This window comes from Myxocyprinus asiaticus, chromosome 33 (assembly GCF_019703515.2).
Source record: "Myxocyprinus asiaticus isolate MX2 ecotype Aquarium Trade chromosome 33, UBuf_Myxa_2, whole genome shotgun sequence".
Lineage (NCBI taxonomy): Eukaryota > Metazoa > Chordata > Actinopteri > Cypriniformes > Catostomidae > Myxocyprinus > Myxocyprinus asiaticus.
The window spans coordinates 18,644,958-18,661,527 of record NC_059376.1 but is presented as its reverse complement, the minus strand read 5'-3'; positions in this window follow the sequence as shown (position 1 = coordinate 18,661,527).

Here is a 16,570-nt window from a genome sequence, read left to right as displayed (position 1 = left end):
AGCTCCATTTTCCAGGGGAAATGTCCACCGAAGGCCGCCAAAAGCGAGCTGTGAAGCGAGTTGTTTTCAGCTGTACAGGCTGTAATACAGTGACAATACAGCATAATTTATAAACTTCTTCAGAAGATTCGGAATATTGTGTGTGAATTTTAACAAATACTTTCATGCCATTTTGTTTTTTTGAAGTCTGACAGTCCAGGCAAAAATATTCTTCTAAATGTCTCCATTTGTCAACAAAACAAAACAAAACAAAGGCAAACTGTTTTGGAACAACATGAGGGTGAGTAAATAATTAGGCTACATAATTTAATTTTTGGGTGAACTATTTAAATGTTTTCATGTTTTTTTATTTTTATGTGTGTGTGTGTGTGTGTGGTAATTTATTTACAAATGTTTTATACTGCTGATTTCAAATGCTACTGATTTGTTTGTTTATGTTGCTATTATGGTGCATGGTTTCTCCAATGTGTTTCTCTTAAATGCTATCATTTAGCCCTGCCTTCCTAAAGGGGTCCAAAATGAGCACATGAACCATATTCATCTTTGCATACATGTAGGAAAATCCACAGGCAGAGTGTCCAGAGATCTCCTATATCATGTAACAGACTCCAAAAAGCAGGCTGATATTAATAATAATGTAACAAATTGAACCCTCATCTAGTATTCCAGAAGAGCAGACCGGATTTCACTGTAAGTTCCAGCTGTTAAATCAGCATTTAATTGGGACAAATAAAACACACAAGCTAAGGCCAACACAACGAAGAGATAACCTTGACATTCAATTTAGCCCTGCTCTTTACGTACTGGGAATTCAGCCCAGCTAGTCAGCTTGCTTCAGATCTACCAGCAGAAAAGCCTATCTTTGCTGCAAACATCAGCAATCTGAACTGTCTTCAATCCAAGCAGGATTTAAAATGTAAAAAGGTAGATAACATCCAGATCACATCCAGTTCGACAAGAAGTAACTGTCTGACCAATGTGTAATGCTGTGTTTTTATGTGATGTTTAATGGTGGGTATATCTGAAATCAGTCATGCCACAATAATAAACCGAACAGCAATAATGTGGTAGCACACGCAACACTGGAGTAATTGTTGCAAATTGAATGTAGACTGTCCGCACAAATTTATTAAGCACCAATTATTTTACACACAAGATTCAATTCAGAATATGGGCTTGCAATTATACTCATGAATATCTAGAGTACTTGCTATACTCTGCCTCGTAACTTTTTCAAAGATGTGATGGCTCTAACCCAGAGAGTTCAGCAATTAGATCTTCCTCAAAATCGTTCATTGCATCAACATGGTACCTAGTAAACATGACTTTGTTTTCCGTCAGAATGATATAACCTGTGCAACCCTCAATCCTGTAAGTTGCGTAGCTTTCATCCATTCAAATTGCAACTGCTGATTTTATACAACTCTTTTAATTTTTCTGTGCGATATAGACCACAATGGCTGAGCGCATCATTTGGAACAGGGCCTCATTTAACACTAGTCTGGAACCTGGAAATCCTGGAAATCAATGTCATTAGTGCTCATATTTTTATTTTTATTTTATTTTTTTTGGCTTGTGATTAGATAGACTAGCTAGTTTTAATGCTTCATACCAAAGAGGATTTAGCTTGCTGTGTGATTGCTTATGACCTGAGCATATGAGAGCAGAGGACCTGTTGATCCAATCATCAGGGATTCTCACCTTCACATTAATATGAAGTAACACCTCAGTAAAGCTGAGCTTGGGAGCCATTCTCTGTTATACAGTAATGTTCCCTGTGACAGCCAAAGCTTCAAAGCTCACCCTATAATCATCCAACAACACCCACCCCAAGTGATGGCAGCGGACATCTGGTGTCGCATCCGGCAACTTTTTAGAGAAAGGCAGCTTGTTCTGATGGTCTTAGTTAGCCAGAACATTCAGTTATTTCTTGTGGTCTGAGATATTTAATTTGCCTGATTTTATGCTTTTGTAAATGCTTTATCAGAAGTAATTGCTGCATCAAAACAATTGCTGCATTAATTTAGCAATTTTTTTTTATTAGGCCTCTATAATTGAACAGAGAACACCCACGAGGGAAAATTAAAATGGCATTACGGTAGGAATGGGTAAAAATAACTATTTCCTGATGCATAATGATCTACGTTTGAGTGATCTCGATATCGATTCTTAAATCCCAAGACTGGTCTTTTTCTCTAAGTGGAAACTCTCTGCAATGCGAGTAAATCCCTTGCATATGCCACCAAATTTCACACTATGCGACTAAAATGTCTGTGATTAGCCATTGGCTGATAAGTTTTCAGATTTCATCAGTGATTGAGTATATATATAATAATCACACACATTTATAAATATATCTCTTCACAGCCCCTCCAAGAACGCCAAATAGTTGCCCCATTTCCCAACAAATGAATCCAAGTTCCCCAGTATTCTAGATGATACTTCCTCGAAAGCAGCCACCCTCCCCAGATGCCGTTAGTCTTAAAGGAATATTCAATACAATTTAAGCTCAATCGACAGCATTTGTCGTCCCTTCTTTTCTTTAAAAGCAAAAATTGAGGTTACAGTGAGGCACTTACAATGGAAGTAAATGGGGCCAATTTTTGGAGGGTTTAAAGACAGAAATGTGAAGCTTATAATTGTATACATTTGTATTAATTCTCATGTATTATTTGAGCTGTAAAGTTTAAATTTTCATTTTTACAGTCATTTTAGGGTTTTAGAGTTTGTTGACATTACATCATCATGGCAACAAAGTTGTAAAATTGTCTATAACTTTACACAGAAAAGGTTCCTGAACGATTTTATCACACTAAAATCATGTTATAACACACATATTGTTTATGTGTTGTGTATATACTTACGTTTACAGGTTGGTTCCATTCACTTACGTTGTAAGTGCCTCACTGGAACCCAGATTTTTGCTTTTTTTCAAGAAAAGTAGGGGCAAGTAAAATGTTTATTTTTGTGGTAATCAATATTATGCCACAATTGCTGTCGATTGAGCTGAACTTGTATTGAACCCGGAATTTTCCTTTAAAGAGACAGTACCGATTTACCACATGTTCAACATATCAGTTTAAATACATGCAAGTACAAATTATGCATGTAAACAATAAACATGTAAAACAAATTATATATATAAAATATTTTATAGTTAAGTATATTTAATATTTGCAATTTCAAGACATTTATTAATGGAATACTCAGAATTGTAAAAAAATTTAAAAAGCTACAGTGTCACCAAGACGATGAAAAACTAATGTTAAAATATAATAGTTTGTGAAATTAATATTTTAGAATTTTACCTAGAAGGGAAGATTAGAAGGTCCCTTTATAGTTAATAAAATCAGCTGATAGAGAATTTCTTTCATATGTAAGCAAAATGGACATTGTTACAGAAATATACCCATATAAATCAATATCGAATCAAATCGCAATAGCGTCGAATCGAGAGCTTGTGAATCAGATTCGAATCAAATAGGAAAATCTGTATCAATTCCCAGCCTTACATTACGACATTATTAAGGGTTCTAACCCAACTAGTTTTGCTTCAGGACTCAGATATTATACACTATATTGCCAAAAGTATTCGCTCACCCATCCAAATAATTGAATTCAGGTGTTCCAATCACTTCCATGGCCACAGGTGTATAAAATGAAGCACCTAGGCATGCAGACTGCTTCTACAAACATTTGTGAAAGAATGGGCCGCTCTCAGGAGCTCAGTGAATTCCAGCGTGGTACTGTGATAGGATGCCACCTGTGCAACAAGTCCAGTCATGAAATTTCCTCGCTACTAAATATTCCACAGTCAACTGTCAGTGGTATTATAACAAAGTGGAAGCGATTGGGAATGACAGCAACTCAGCCACGAAGTGGTAGGCCACGTAAAATGACAGAGCGGGGTCAGCGGATGCTGAGGCGCATAGTGCGCAGAGGTCGCCAACTTTCTGCAGAGTCAATCGCTACAGACCTCCAAAGTTCATGTGACCTTCAGATTAGCTCAAGAACAGTGCGTAGAGAGCTTCATGGAATGGGTTTCCATGGCCGAGCAGCTACATCCAAGCCATGCATCACCAAGTGCAGTGTAAAGCGTCAGATGCAGTGGTGTAAAGCACGCCGCCACTGGACTCTAGAGCAGTGGAGACATGTTCTCTGGAGTGACGAATCACGCTTCTCCATCTGGCAATCTGATGGACGAGTCTGGGTTTGGCGGTTGCCAGGAGAACGGTACTTGTCTGACTGCATTGTGCCAACTGTGAAGTTTGGTGGAGGGGGGATTATGGTGTGGGGTTGTTTTTCAGGAGCTGGGCTTGGCCCCTTAGTTCCAGTGAAAGGAACTCTGAATACTTCAGCATACCAAGAGATTTTGGACAATTCCATGCTCCCAACTTTGTGGGAACAGTTTGGGGATGGCCCCTTCCTGTTCCAACATGACTGCGCACCAGTGCACAAAGCAAGGTCCATAAAGACATGGATGAGCGAGTTTGGTGTGGAAGAACTTGACTGGCCTGCACAGAGTCCTGACCTCAACCCGATAGAGCACCTTTGGGATGAATTAGAGCGAAGACTGCGAGCCAGGCCTTCTCGTCCAACATCAGTGTCTGACCTCACAAATGTGCTTCTGGAAGAATGGTCAAAAATTCCCATAAACACACTCCTAAACCTTGTGGAAAGCCTTCCCAGAAGAGTTGAAGCTGTTATAGCTGCAAAGGGTGGGCCGACATCATATTAAACCCTATGGATTAAGAATGGGATGTCACTTAAGTTCATATGCGTCTAAAGGCAGATGAGCGAATACTTTTGGCAATATAGTGTATGTACATTAAGTGGTAACCCAACTCTGTACAACAAGTAAACAATAATGTCCTTAAATAAAACATTGAACTTTATTAATATTACCATAAACTGTATAGACCCAACAACATGCAAAATGATTAACAAATGACATAGGCTGAATAGGAACATTTATCATTTTACAACTGCATATATAACAATAGGAGTGTGATTCAGCCTACCCCAACTGAGCAAACACTGGGCCAGATATTGTACCAGTATTGATTACCAAGTGACAGATGAATCTGAGTCACAATATGGTATAATTTCATTGAACGCGGAGCCTTTGATGTCAACAACAAAATAAATGGGATGTGTATTCTGCCCACTTTTAAAAGTTAATAAGCATATTTATTTTACCATCCTAACTATGGATTATATCTTTAGTTTAATTGTATTATTTATATTTAGCATTGTTTATCGTGCTGTCCACAAAGCTATCAGAACAGACCTTCGAGCCATTTTTGGGTCACGACCTACCAGTTTAGAACTACTTGTCTAAACTATATGAAATAGAGTTACGGAGGGAGGGAGAGAGAGAGAGAGAGAGAGAGAGAGAGAGAGAGAGAGAGAGAGAGAGAGAGAGAGAGAGAGAGAGAGAGAGAGAGAGAGAGAGAGAGAGAGAGAGAGGTCTAAGAGTTTAAAGGGGTCATATGTTGTTTCATTAAATGTTTTTAAGTCTTAAGTTCTTATGTAAAATTAGTGAAGTGTTTTGGGCCAAAAACAATCCCAATTTAGTTTTTCAATTTTCACCTGACCCTTAGAAAGACCCATTTTTTGCTGCTGTACCTACTGTATGTAAATGCCCTCTTTGCTTGATGAATTTTGAAACAAACTGTCTTAAGTTTTAAAAGTTACACTGCTTTTATTATAGGGAATTCAGGTATATTGAGCTACTTTTTTTTGTTGAGAAAAGGCCCAATTTACCTGAATTCCCCCTTCATAAAACAAATTTATGTAAAAAAAGATCAAGGAAAATTTGATTTCTTATGATATGATCCCTTTAAGAAGAAGACTAGAAAAATTGATCCATGTGGCTAGCCTACTGTGGATGTGATAAGTATGGATTGACAGTGATGTGAGTGGATTACAGGAAAAGTTCCCATCTATGACTAGACACTGAACTCATCCTGACAGTCCAAACATGAACCTGCTAGCCTTTAGCCTTCATTTAAGAGGGAAAATGAACAACACATCTCTGCACTGCTAGTGGATGCTTATCAAAAGTTGAGTTAAGATTTTATTAATCTGAGTCTTTGTTGATTTTCTTTAGAGGCACATTTATAAAGATAGTCTGTGAGACATTGTTTGCCAGTATATTACTTTTCTCACAAACTTTCTGTGTTGGCGAGTTTTATTGCCCTGATGCTTGATTATGTAAATACAGGATGTATGTGTGTGTGTGTGTGTGTGCATGTGTGTGGTTGTGTATGTGTGTGTGTGTGCGTGCGTGCGTGCATGCGATTGTTTGTGACAGGGAGAGAAAAAGAGAGCATTTGCGGGTTGCCTCAGTTTGTTTCCTGCCGCTTACAAAACCTCTTACAATCCGAGAATGTTCCAATCACCTCTTTCCATTTTGTGCTTCATATCGTGTCTTCAAAGTATGAACATCTAATGATCTACAGTATGAATGACAGTTTTGCTAACTAAAGCTTATTTCCTGTCAGATGTCTAACATAGACTAAGGAAGAAAATGATTTTAAAAATTTGTAAGAAAATAAAAGTGGTTCTTGTGCATGCAAATGCAAAACTTACAGCGACAATGATATGGTGTTGAGGAAGATTGCCAGGGCATTGGTATGTGGTTGCTAGGGTGTTCTGGATGGTTGCTAGGGCATTGCTTGGGTGTTATAAGTGGGTGCTAGGTTCTGGCTTGGGTTATTCCTTTAGTGTAAATCTGTGGGGATTGTTTTGGCAGTTTTATTGTAAGCCACGTGGAAATCTTAGACCGATTGCTTAAAATAGTACACCTCTCCTTAACAGTCCAGACGATTTGAGGGATCATTTATGTCCGGCAGTTGATTGTGACTGATATTATAGCGTGAAAAGGACCCAAATGAATGAATGAATGAATGAGTGTGAACGTTACACTTAGTGCTTTAATGACACCACTCGCGCTTTACATTGTAAACAGCGGACTCTCCTCGACCACCACCAGTGTGCAGCATCCACCTGGATCATGCGACACACTAGCTGTTGGTGGAGAGGAGTAGAGTGATAGAGCAAATTTGTGAATGGGGATTACTAGGAGATCATAATTGATAAGGGCCAATGGGGGAAATTTGGCCAGAACACCAGGGTTACACCCCTACAAGGTTACATAGTCCATGCGACTCGCGCGTCATATTCAAAGTACTCCGAAGGTGTACAATAGCTTTCAAGTTGATGAACGTAATGAGAGAAGCTCTTTCACGAAGAACTTGCGTTGATCAGCATGTTATCGCGTGAACTCACATGCCACTGTGAACGAGCTTCTTTTATAGCACTCATGAATGTGAAATGGGTGTTGAGATTTACACCAAAAAATGTACTTAAATTTTGGGTTCACACCTAAAGGTATCAGATGTCTTCAGAAGACTTGGAATAAGAGGCACAAGTCACATGGACTACTTATTCCATATTTGTGGGTCTTTTTTAAGGTGTGGCAAAGACGGACCAGGATATTCATAAAAATTTCTCCCTTTGTGTTCCACATAAGAAAGAAAGTCATGCAGGTTTGAAACAACATGAGGGCAAGTAAATTATGACAGAATTTTAATTTTTGGGTGAACTATTCCTTTAATAGCATGGGTTAGCCTAGATGTTCCATCCCTAACCCTAAGGATGAGGAACAGTAATTGTGATACTTGCACAACTAATATTGTTTAGTTAATAGCTGTTAATTGATTAGTGAAAATCGAATACCTAGGGACTTTGGCCAATTTTTTTAAATTCTGTTTGCTTACACTTAGGGGTTGCATTAGGCTCTCTAAGTGCTCTCAAACAGCCAATAGTACTATTTTTTTAGCTGACGAGATGATGACTTTTTTTTTCTTTTTCTTTTTTTGGATGTGCCATATGTTGTTGTTGGCTTGTTTGGATCCACCTTCGCAGGGCAAGTGAAACTTTGTTGTTTCAGAGCATGCTGGGCACTGGCTCAAGGTGTGATGTTGTCAGGATTTCTTCAGTGATCTGGGACAGATTGGAAACAGCTGCTCTGAGACTAACAGAACTGGAATTACGAAACATTGAGTTTAAACGGTGTAATTAAAAAAAAATGTATTAGAAACAAGAGATTAGGAGTATTATATTATGCATCTTAATTAATCAACTTATTACTGAGTAACTTTGTGATGTGATGAGCCTGTTCCTGATCTCTGTACTCTTTAAAGCTGAAGTGTGTAATTTCTGCGCCACTAGTGTCACAAAATGATATTTCAAAAATAAACATTGTTTCTAAAAAGATTTTTGAATATACCCCTCCGTCTGCCAACAAACAGAGAGTCCCACCCCAAAAACTCACAACATCAGTTAAGCCAATATTGCTGTTGGGTAATGGTGGGAAAAAATATTGATATATTAAAGTATTGTGATATTTTTCTCGTGATATTGTATCGATATTTGCACGCCAAATATCAATATTATTATTATTTACATTTTTCCACATTAATATTGTGGTGATGGGAAAAAATGATCTTCGATATAAGAACTTGTGGCAGACAGGTCTCTTGCTCATCGTAAAGGAGGAAGAGGGAACCGGGTTTACAACCAAAAGACTTTTAATTCAGCACAACATAAAACTGATTTTCAGCACAACAAAATCATAATGCACACACAGCTCTGTGTGCTCTCTCATTCTGATTACTTTTCAGTCTAACAAGCGGAATGCACATGTTTTGCGGCTGTGTGCACCTCCCTCTCTCTCGAACTGGCGTCTCCGGCTCCTCTTTATCCCTCTCCCGGCTGATTGCGGTAACTCAGCGCCAGGCGTCCATCCTAATGCCAGCTGGTCTTCACCGCCTCCTGGGAACATGAGTAGGATGAGGGGAGGGAGAGGGGAGAGGGAAAGAGAAGCGAAAAAGAAAGAAAAAAAAACCTCTGGTTCCTGACCACGCCGCCATTAGGTCCTCAGCCAGCTGCACAGCGGTCCTCAGCGATGCCAGGCAATGGCACTGGAACCCTCAGCTGGCCCTTCCGGTAGCCTGCAGATGAACCGCTTCAGTACCACAGGATCGATGGTCTCCTCGCCGTCGCGATCCTCCGTCAGCGGCAAGGGCTCTCTGACGGCGCATCTTCCTCCAATCCCGGATTTTGGCCCCACTGTGGCACACAGGTCTCTTGCTCATCGGAAAGGAGGAAGTGGGAACCAGGTTTACAACCAAAAAACTTTTAATTCAACACAAAATAAAACTGCTTTTCAGCATAAAAATTAAATTCATAATGCACACACAGCTCCGTGTGCTCTCTCATTCTGATGACTTTTCAGTCCGGCAGGCAGAATGCACACGTTTAGCGGCTGTGTGCACCTCTCTCTCTCGAACTGGCGTCTCCGGCTCCTCTTTATCCTTCTCCCGGCTGATTGCGGTAACTCAGCGCCAGGCGTCCATCCTAACGGCACGGCCCCGCCCCGCCCTCCTTCTCATCACAATTGGTTTTCAGTGAGGGCAAGGCAAATTAAATCTAGCCTATTACAGTTATACTATTCAATTAGCCTTTGCTACTTCCATGCACTGAGAGGAAGAGATAGAGAATATGCGCTCAACTACACAGGATGCTATTCAAATTAGCATGGGACCGTCAAAAAAGGGAACAGCATTTGGAAGAAAGAGAGCAGAGAAAACATTTGACTATGTTCATTCTGCTCTGTGCATGTGCTGTATGGGCCTTCAAGCTAAAGCAAGTAAAAGGGACCCACGACTACTTTTAATGGGTGTCAGAGACGTGGTGCAGTAGGTGGCACACTTGCCGGTAATATACAATACATATACAAAATACAATATACAAAAATCTTATAAGTTTCCACATGGTGTGCTTTTCCCTCTTCTGTGGAAGGTGATTTTTTTAAAGAATATCCTGGCCATTCTTTTCTACACAATAAAAGTAAATGGGTACTGGGTCTGTCAAGCTTCAAAAAAAAAAAAAAAAAAAAAAAAGAAAAAAGAAAAAAGAAAAGCAACAACTTAAAATTGAGTCATACACTCAAGGTGTGTTTTCAGCACCCCAAAGCTATAGTATGACTTTAGAAGACTTAGAATATTGCACACATTTTTAGATGCTTATATGATACTTTTTTATGATAATTTGACAGCCCCAGTCCTCTTTACAAGTTTAGAACAACATGAGGGTGAGTAAATAAAGACATAATTTTAATTTTTGGCTGAACTTTTACTATAAATTTAAATTTTACTTCCGTAAAGAAATTCAAGTATAGGCACAATGTATATTTGTCTACAAAACTAATTACAAGCATTTTAAGCATACATCCTTAGATAAAAAGTCTTTAAAGAAACAATTGATGATAAAATTATAATTCTCTCATTTACTATCATTTAAATCATTTACTAACTCTCATTCCATCTCAAACTCATTTGAATTTCTCCTGCAGAACACAAATAGAGATTTTTTTTTAATAATATCTCAGTTGTTTTTGCCATTTTTCATGTAAATCAATAGGGAAGCTTGTTCACTCGTCACCACGCATGAGTATTTCAAAGTAAGTGAAAAATGAATTCTTTCTGTGTAATACCTTCTGCCTTCATGTATTAGAACACAGTGAAGATGATAACGAAGAAAAGGACAAAATCCTTTGAGAAGCAATGACCTAATTCCTTTCAAAAGATGTGTAATGTTTAGCTGCTTTATACCACAGTAAGCAGCCTCTTAAAATTGTTCAAAGCAATGTCCCTTAACACAGTCTATGAATAGAAAATGAACATTTTATCAAAAGAATGTAGGATGGATTATGATTAAAGCCTTAGCTAAATAAAGAGGACAATAACAATAGGTCACATACTCGTTAACACATTAAAGGTCCCTGTGGAATAACTTTTGAAAAGGAGACAAAAAAGAAAGACAAGCATTTATCTTAGGGCACAGTTGGACAATATTTATGCTGACATGATGTGTGAAATTAAATTGATCAGAACAACAGTGAGAGTCAATTAACTCCGCAGAGTGAACGAGGGCCCTTTTAGCCCTTTTCTTTGTATTGATCAGCACTTCGGCAGAAAACCTGAGAAAAATCGAAATAAAACTGCAAACAGCCAAATTGTTGCTAAACATTGTAACCCGGAGAACAAGTAAAACTGTAGAGGCAAAAACTATATCCTGTCAGTGTCACAAATTTAAGACAGGAATGAACACCAAAATTATCAATCAAAGTCATTTTTAAGTGAAAATCTTGAGAGTTATGGCAGAGGGCAAGATTTTCAGAAAATAAAGACATTTTCGGCCAGCCTGACACTAGGGGTGGGAATCGCAAGGTAATTGCCGATACGATATAATATTGATATATAGGTCACAATACAATATTATTGTGAGTCTTTATTTTTGGTGTATTGCGATTCAAAACTATGATATATTGCGATATTTCACTCAATGTTTCTCATTTGTCTTCATCGGACTTAAGAGAACTGTTTCCAAATCATCAAATGCATTGTTAAATTAATATAAAAGGCCAGTTGATTTCCTAACATCTATGTATAATGCAAAGCCATCAGCATATAAGACCGTTATGGGTCCTTATTTCTGTGGTTAGGTCAATGTAGCTAGTCTTTCTAAAAATAAATTATAGTATTTATGAATACAACAGTAGCCTCAACACTATAAAACATTATTTATTACAACACAGTTTCAATACACAAAAGTACAATATATTTGATTTCACCTAAAAAGTTAGCCTATTTTATATGATACTATCATTTTTGCCAAAATATCCCAGTTAATGTTACTACTGTAAAATCGTGATACATTTTAGTAAGGGAGGGTTATTATGTGTAAAGCATGATAACTGCACTTTCTAAGGGACTGTTGTTGAATTCTGTGATGAGGAGAAGGGCGGGGCCAGGCCGTTAGAATGGATGCCTGGTGCTGAGTTAGCTGGGAGAGGGATAAAGGAGGAGCTGGGATGCCAGAGAGAGAGAGAGAGAGAGAGATGCACACGGTCGCTCTGTGTGTGTTCGTTGATGTGTCATTGCATTTCGGTTCTGAGTTTTATGTTGATTAAAGTCTTGTTAATCGTTTATCTGGTTCCCGCATTCTCCTTTCCCGAACTGTTACACTGTCTGGAAGAACTCGCTGCTGCCGTCTGCCGGGAGGAGTCGCTGCCGGGCAACTCTTCCTCTCCAGGAGGGGGGGGAGTAAGTCAGACCGGAGGTTTCCCTGGCCTGAATTGGGAATCGGGTATGTGACGAGGAGGAGGGCGTGGCTGGGCCGAGAGGATGCACGCCCAGCACTGAGTTGCCCAATCAGTGGGAGAGGGATAAAGGAGGAGTCAGGGACACCAGAGAGATAGAGAGAGAGAGACGCACACGGCCACTCTGTGTGTGTATGTGTTCGTCGATGTGTCATTGTGTTTCGGTTCTGAGATTTATGTTGATTAAAGTCTTGTTAATCATTAATCCTCCTTTCCCAAACTGTTACACCAATTAGGAAAATGGTGAGGAGGGGTGTCCTCCTCGTGGATTGACACTCTGTCTGCAGAATTTCACTGGAACAGACGGCATACAGGCGTAAGGCAAATGTTTGCTTAGACTGGCAGGATGCCAGGTCTGGCCCCATTACAAATGGTCCCCTGGCAGTTGGAAAAAGCTTAACCATATTCACAGACAGCCAAACACGCTTATTAATATTGATAATGGGGGGAGAACAAGGCCCTGTTCTGCAAACAATGAAACAATGAGGGAGTTATCAAGCCCTTGTTGGTTTCCATGGTGGATGAAGATGGACATTGAGCCGAGAGTATGATCAGTTCTGTGGTGCTGAACTGGTGTGGTGGATTGTTAATCTGCTTGGATTGTTTGTTGCTGAATGGTAATTGTTGTAGTCAGATGCATTGTGTTAGGTCAGTTCAATAGTAGTGCGAATGGCACGTTTTGTAGTATGTGTGTACCAGGTATTACGTAATAAAACCAGGGGTCTTTAAGCTTTTCATGCCAAGAGAGAAGAACAAGAACCCCCTGTTACTAGAGATGCTTCGATCAATTGGCCACTGACCATTATCAGCTGATATTTACGTTCTGTGACTCGATCATTGGTCTCATAATTTGGCCGATCACATAAACTGAACACATAAGTCGCAAAAGATGCAAGGCTCCTTTAAGACTTCCAACAATACACTCAAAAAATATTTTCTAGATTTACGCATTATAATTTAATTACAAATTTCCATCAAATTGAATTGAGTTATATTTTAAATAACCTTAGATATTTTAAATTATGTTAATTTAATTTAATTTAGTTACAGAATTGAATTTGGTGGAAATTTGTTATCAAATTAAAATGCATGAATCTTAAAAAAGGCTTAACATTTTTTATGAGTACATCATGTCATCACAGGAGTTTGGGAAACACTGGCAAAATGTTATAAGCCAACAAACTTGATTCGGCAGTTAAGGACAGTGAGGTATAGCGAATATGAAAAGCTTGTGTAATTGTGTAAATGCTGTTTTACGACAAAGCAAAAGCGGTAGACACGTCCTGTGAAAAGGTCTTTATTTTTTTCTGCGGTGGTGGCCTCTCAGATAATTTCAGTTGAGAGAGAAATGAAGGTGAGATTAAACTTAATGTGACAATTTTGGTTATATATTCATGGTCACTGTTTAATTGAATTTAATTATAATTATTACTAATTATTTTTTATTTATATTTTACTTACCAATTATTTATCATTATATTATATTATATTTAGAGCATCAATCAATTACAATTTTAAATCAAATTAATGACATGGTGTGTTGATTAATTAATCAAATTAATCACACTAATGTCAATATTTACTGAGAAAGGCCCCCCAAATAATATGTACTTTCAGTATACTTACAGTGTACTTTCCCAAGACAGTACTGAGTAATATTAGGTAACTACATGTACTTAACATAGGTTAGGGTTGGGGTTAGGTTTAGGGTTAGTACCTAGTAATTACTATAGTTGTTGTAATTACAGTATATAGTACATAAATATAGAACAGTACTGTAAAATAAAGTGCTACCTAAAAATAATTTGGTATATTTTAATTAAAATAATTATAATAATTATCTTAATATAAATCATATTTTGTGAAAGCCTGCTTGTTTTTATGTGGCCCGTTAACATCTTTCATCTTAAAAATGTATATTGTTTTGTCTGTTTGTTGGATTATCAACCTACAGTACTTTTGTGAGCAAAAAACTAAGCAGCAGCTATGGTATTACTTCAGTTAACAGTGACAGTCAGCAGAGAGCTTACATATAACTGGCTGTTAAATGATCAGTGTTAAAATAATCCTGATCAGGGCATCCCTACCAGTTACATATTGTATAAAATTAAGTATTGCATTTTAAGCCTGGCCTGTAAAATCTTTAGAATATTAAATCAGAACACATTACAATTTGTCAGAAATGTAGCCTATTGCTTAATTTCATTGTTATAAGCAAACAGGAAATGTCCTCAAAATGCTGTGTGATAAACTATGATGGAGTAGATAAAAAGGCATTTAAGGAATCATTGTTTTGTTTTACACTTATGTAATGTGTGCTCAGCTGGAAATGACTGGTTTCTAAACAGCAGAGTTAAATGGTGGGTATTAACACCATGCCAATATACCAAGTCTTCATTTGTCTTTTACTTTTATTCTCCCCCATCATCCTCTTCTTGCTCGTTCTCTGTCATTCTGTCTTTTTCCTGTCTGAACATCTTTTCTCTCTCATTTGAGGACTAGCAATGTCCAGATGTCCGTTTGCGTTATTAGTGTGTTGGTTTGCTGGAGGGGTGAGCTTGTGTTGCCCAATTGCCTGCTGGCCGGGGGTAGGACCTATGCAGCTGGGGACGGGTAGGGCTATAAATACCCTGCCTCTTTCTCTCTCGAGGCCAATGACTACACAATGCACAAGCCCCTTCTCCAATCACATCTACAGCTACTCTCTCAGCTTCTTTCAACACGTAAAATCTAAAAGGTCATTGAGTGGTCAACCATGCAAATGATGGATCTCAGTCAACTGTGGCAGAGTGTTGTGGTTATACATACACTATTAGAAATAAAGGTTCTTAAATGGATCTCCACAGTGCCTTAAGTTAAAAAAAAAAAATCCTCTTCACTATCTCTATCAAGAACCATTTTTGACTATATGCAGAAGGCTAGGTTTATTAAAGGGATAGTTCACCCAAAAATGACAATTCTATCATGATTTACTCACCCTCCTGGTATCCCAGATGTGTATCACTTTCTTTGTTCTGCAGAACACAAATGAAGATTTTTAGAAGAATATCTCAGCTCTGGATGTCCTCACAATGCAAGTGAATGGGTGCCAAAAGTTTGAAGCTTCAAAATCCACATAAAGGGAGCATAAAAGTAATCCATTGGACTCCATTTGACTCCAGTGGTTAAAGGCATGTGTTCAGACACAATAAGATAGGTGTGGTGAGAAACAGATCAATATGTGAGTACATTTTTATCATAAATTCTTCTCCCAGCCCAGTAGGGGGCAATGTGCATGAAGAATGTGAATCACCAAAAACAGAAGAAGGAGAAAGTCAAAGTGAAGGAAAAAGGACTTAAATATTGATCTGGTTCTCACCCACACCTGTCAGAGTGCTTCAGAAGACATGGATTTAACCATAATATGTTGTCCATATGTGGATTTTGGCACCCATTCACTTGCATTGTATGGACCTACAGAGCTGAGATATTCTTCTAAAAATCTTCATTTGTGTACAGCAGATGAAAGAAAGTCATACACATCTGGGATGGCATGAGGGTGAGTAAATGATGAGAGCATTTTAATTTTTTGGGTGAACTTACCCTTTAAGTCAGTGATATGGGTCTTTGAATATTAAAACGTTCTTAATGATATATTATAGGTCACTCAGATCAGAATATTGGTTTCTGTGTTGTTTAGAGCACCAGTGCATAAAAAGAGCAGCAATATTAGATTATATTTATCACATTACAATTCAAATCACAAAGTTTCTCCAAACGATCCCTTTCCAAATGTTGGCTATAGATGCAGAAAGCTTGAAATACATCAAAGGTCAAAGCAATAGTCAGCGATCTATTAAAATCATCATGGTAAATGAGAGGTGGTTGTTTGATTCTCTCATTGATATGATTTAATATATCCATAACGCATTATTATAGGTGTTTAAAGTAAAAAGGGAGACCATTTGTTCAACATACATTACTTAACATTGACATAAGTTTGCTTTGTACAGAAAGTATCAACTTATTTGAATGAATATTGTTTGAGGGAAATAAACATAACCTCTAAATCATTACGGATGTTACACGGCACTAAAATGCAGTGACCTCATAAATGTGGCTCTTATCATTTCAAAAACAAGCATTGTTATGGTGCACCCCTCTTAAGAGGTGGATAACAGTTTTCTGAAAACGTTTATTATGACAATAAAAAAACAGTTTAATATAGACCTAAATGAACTATTTAAAAGGTGTATATTTTTCTCTTGATTCCCCATATACACACACTCACAGTGAAAGCCACCTACCATCTAAATAGCTTCTTGTTTGTTCAGAGCAACTGAATGTGCGTTTTCTGAG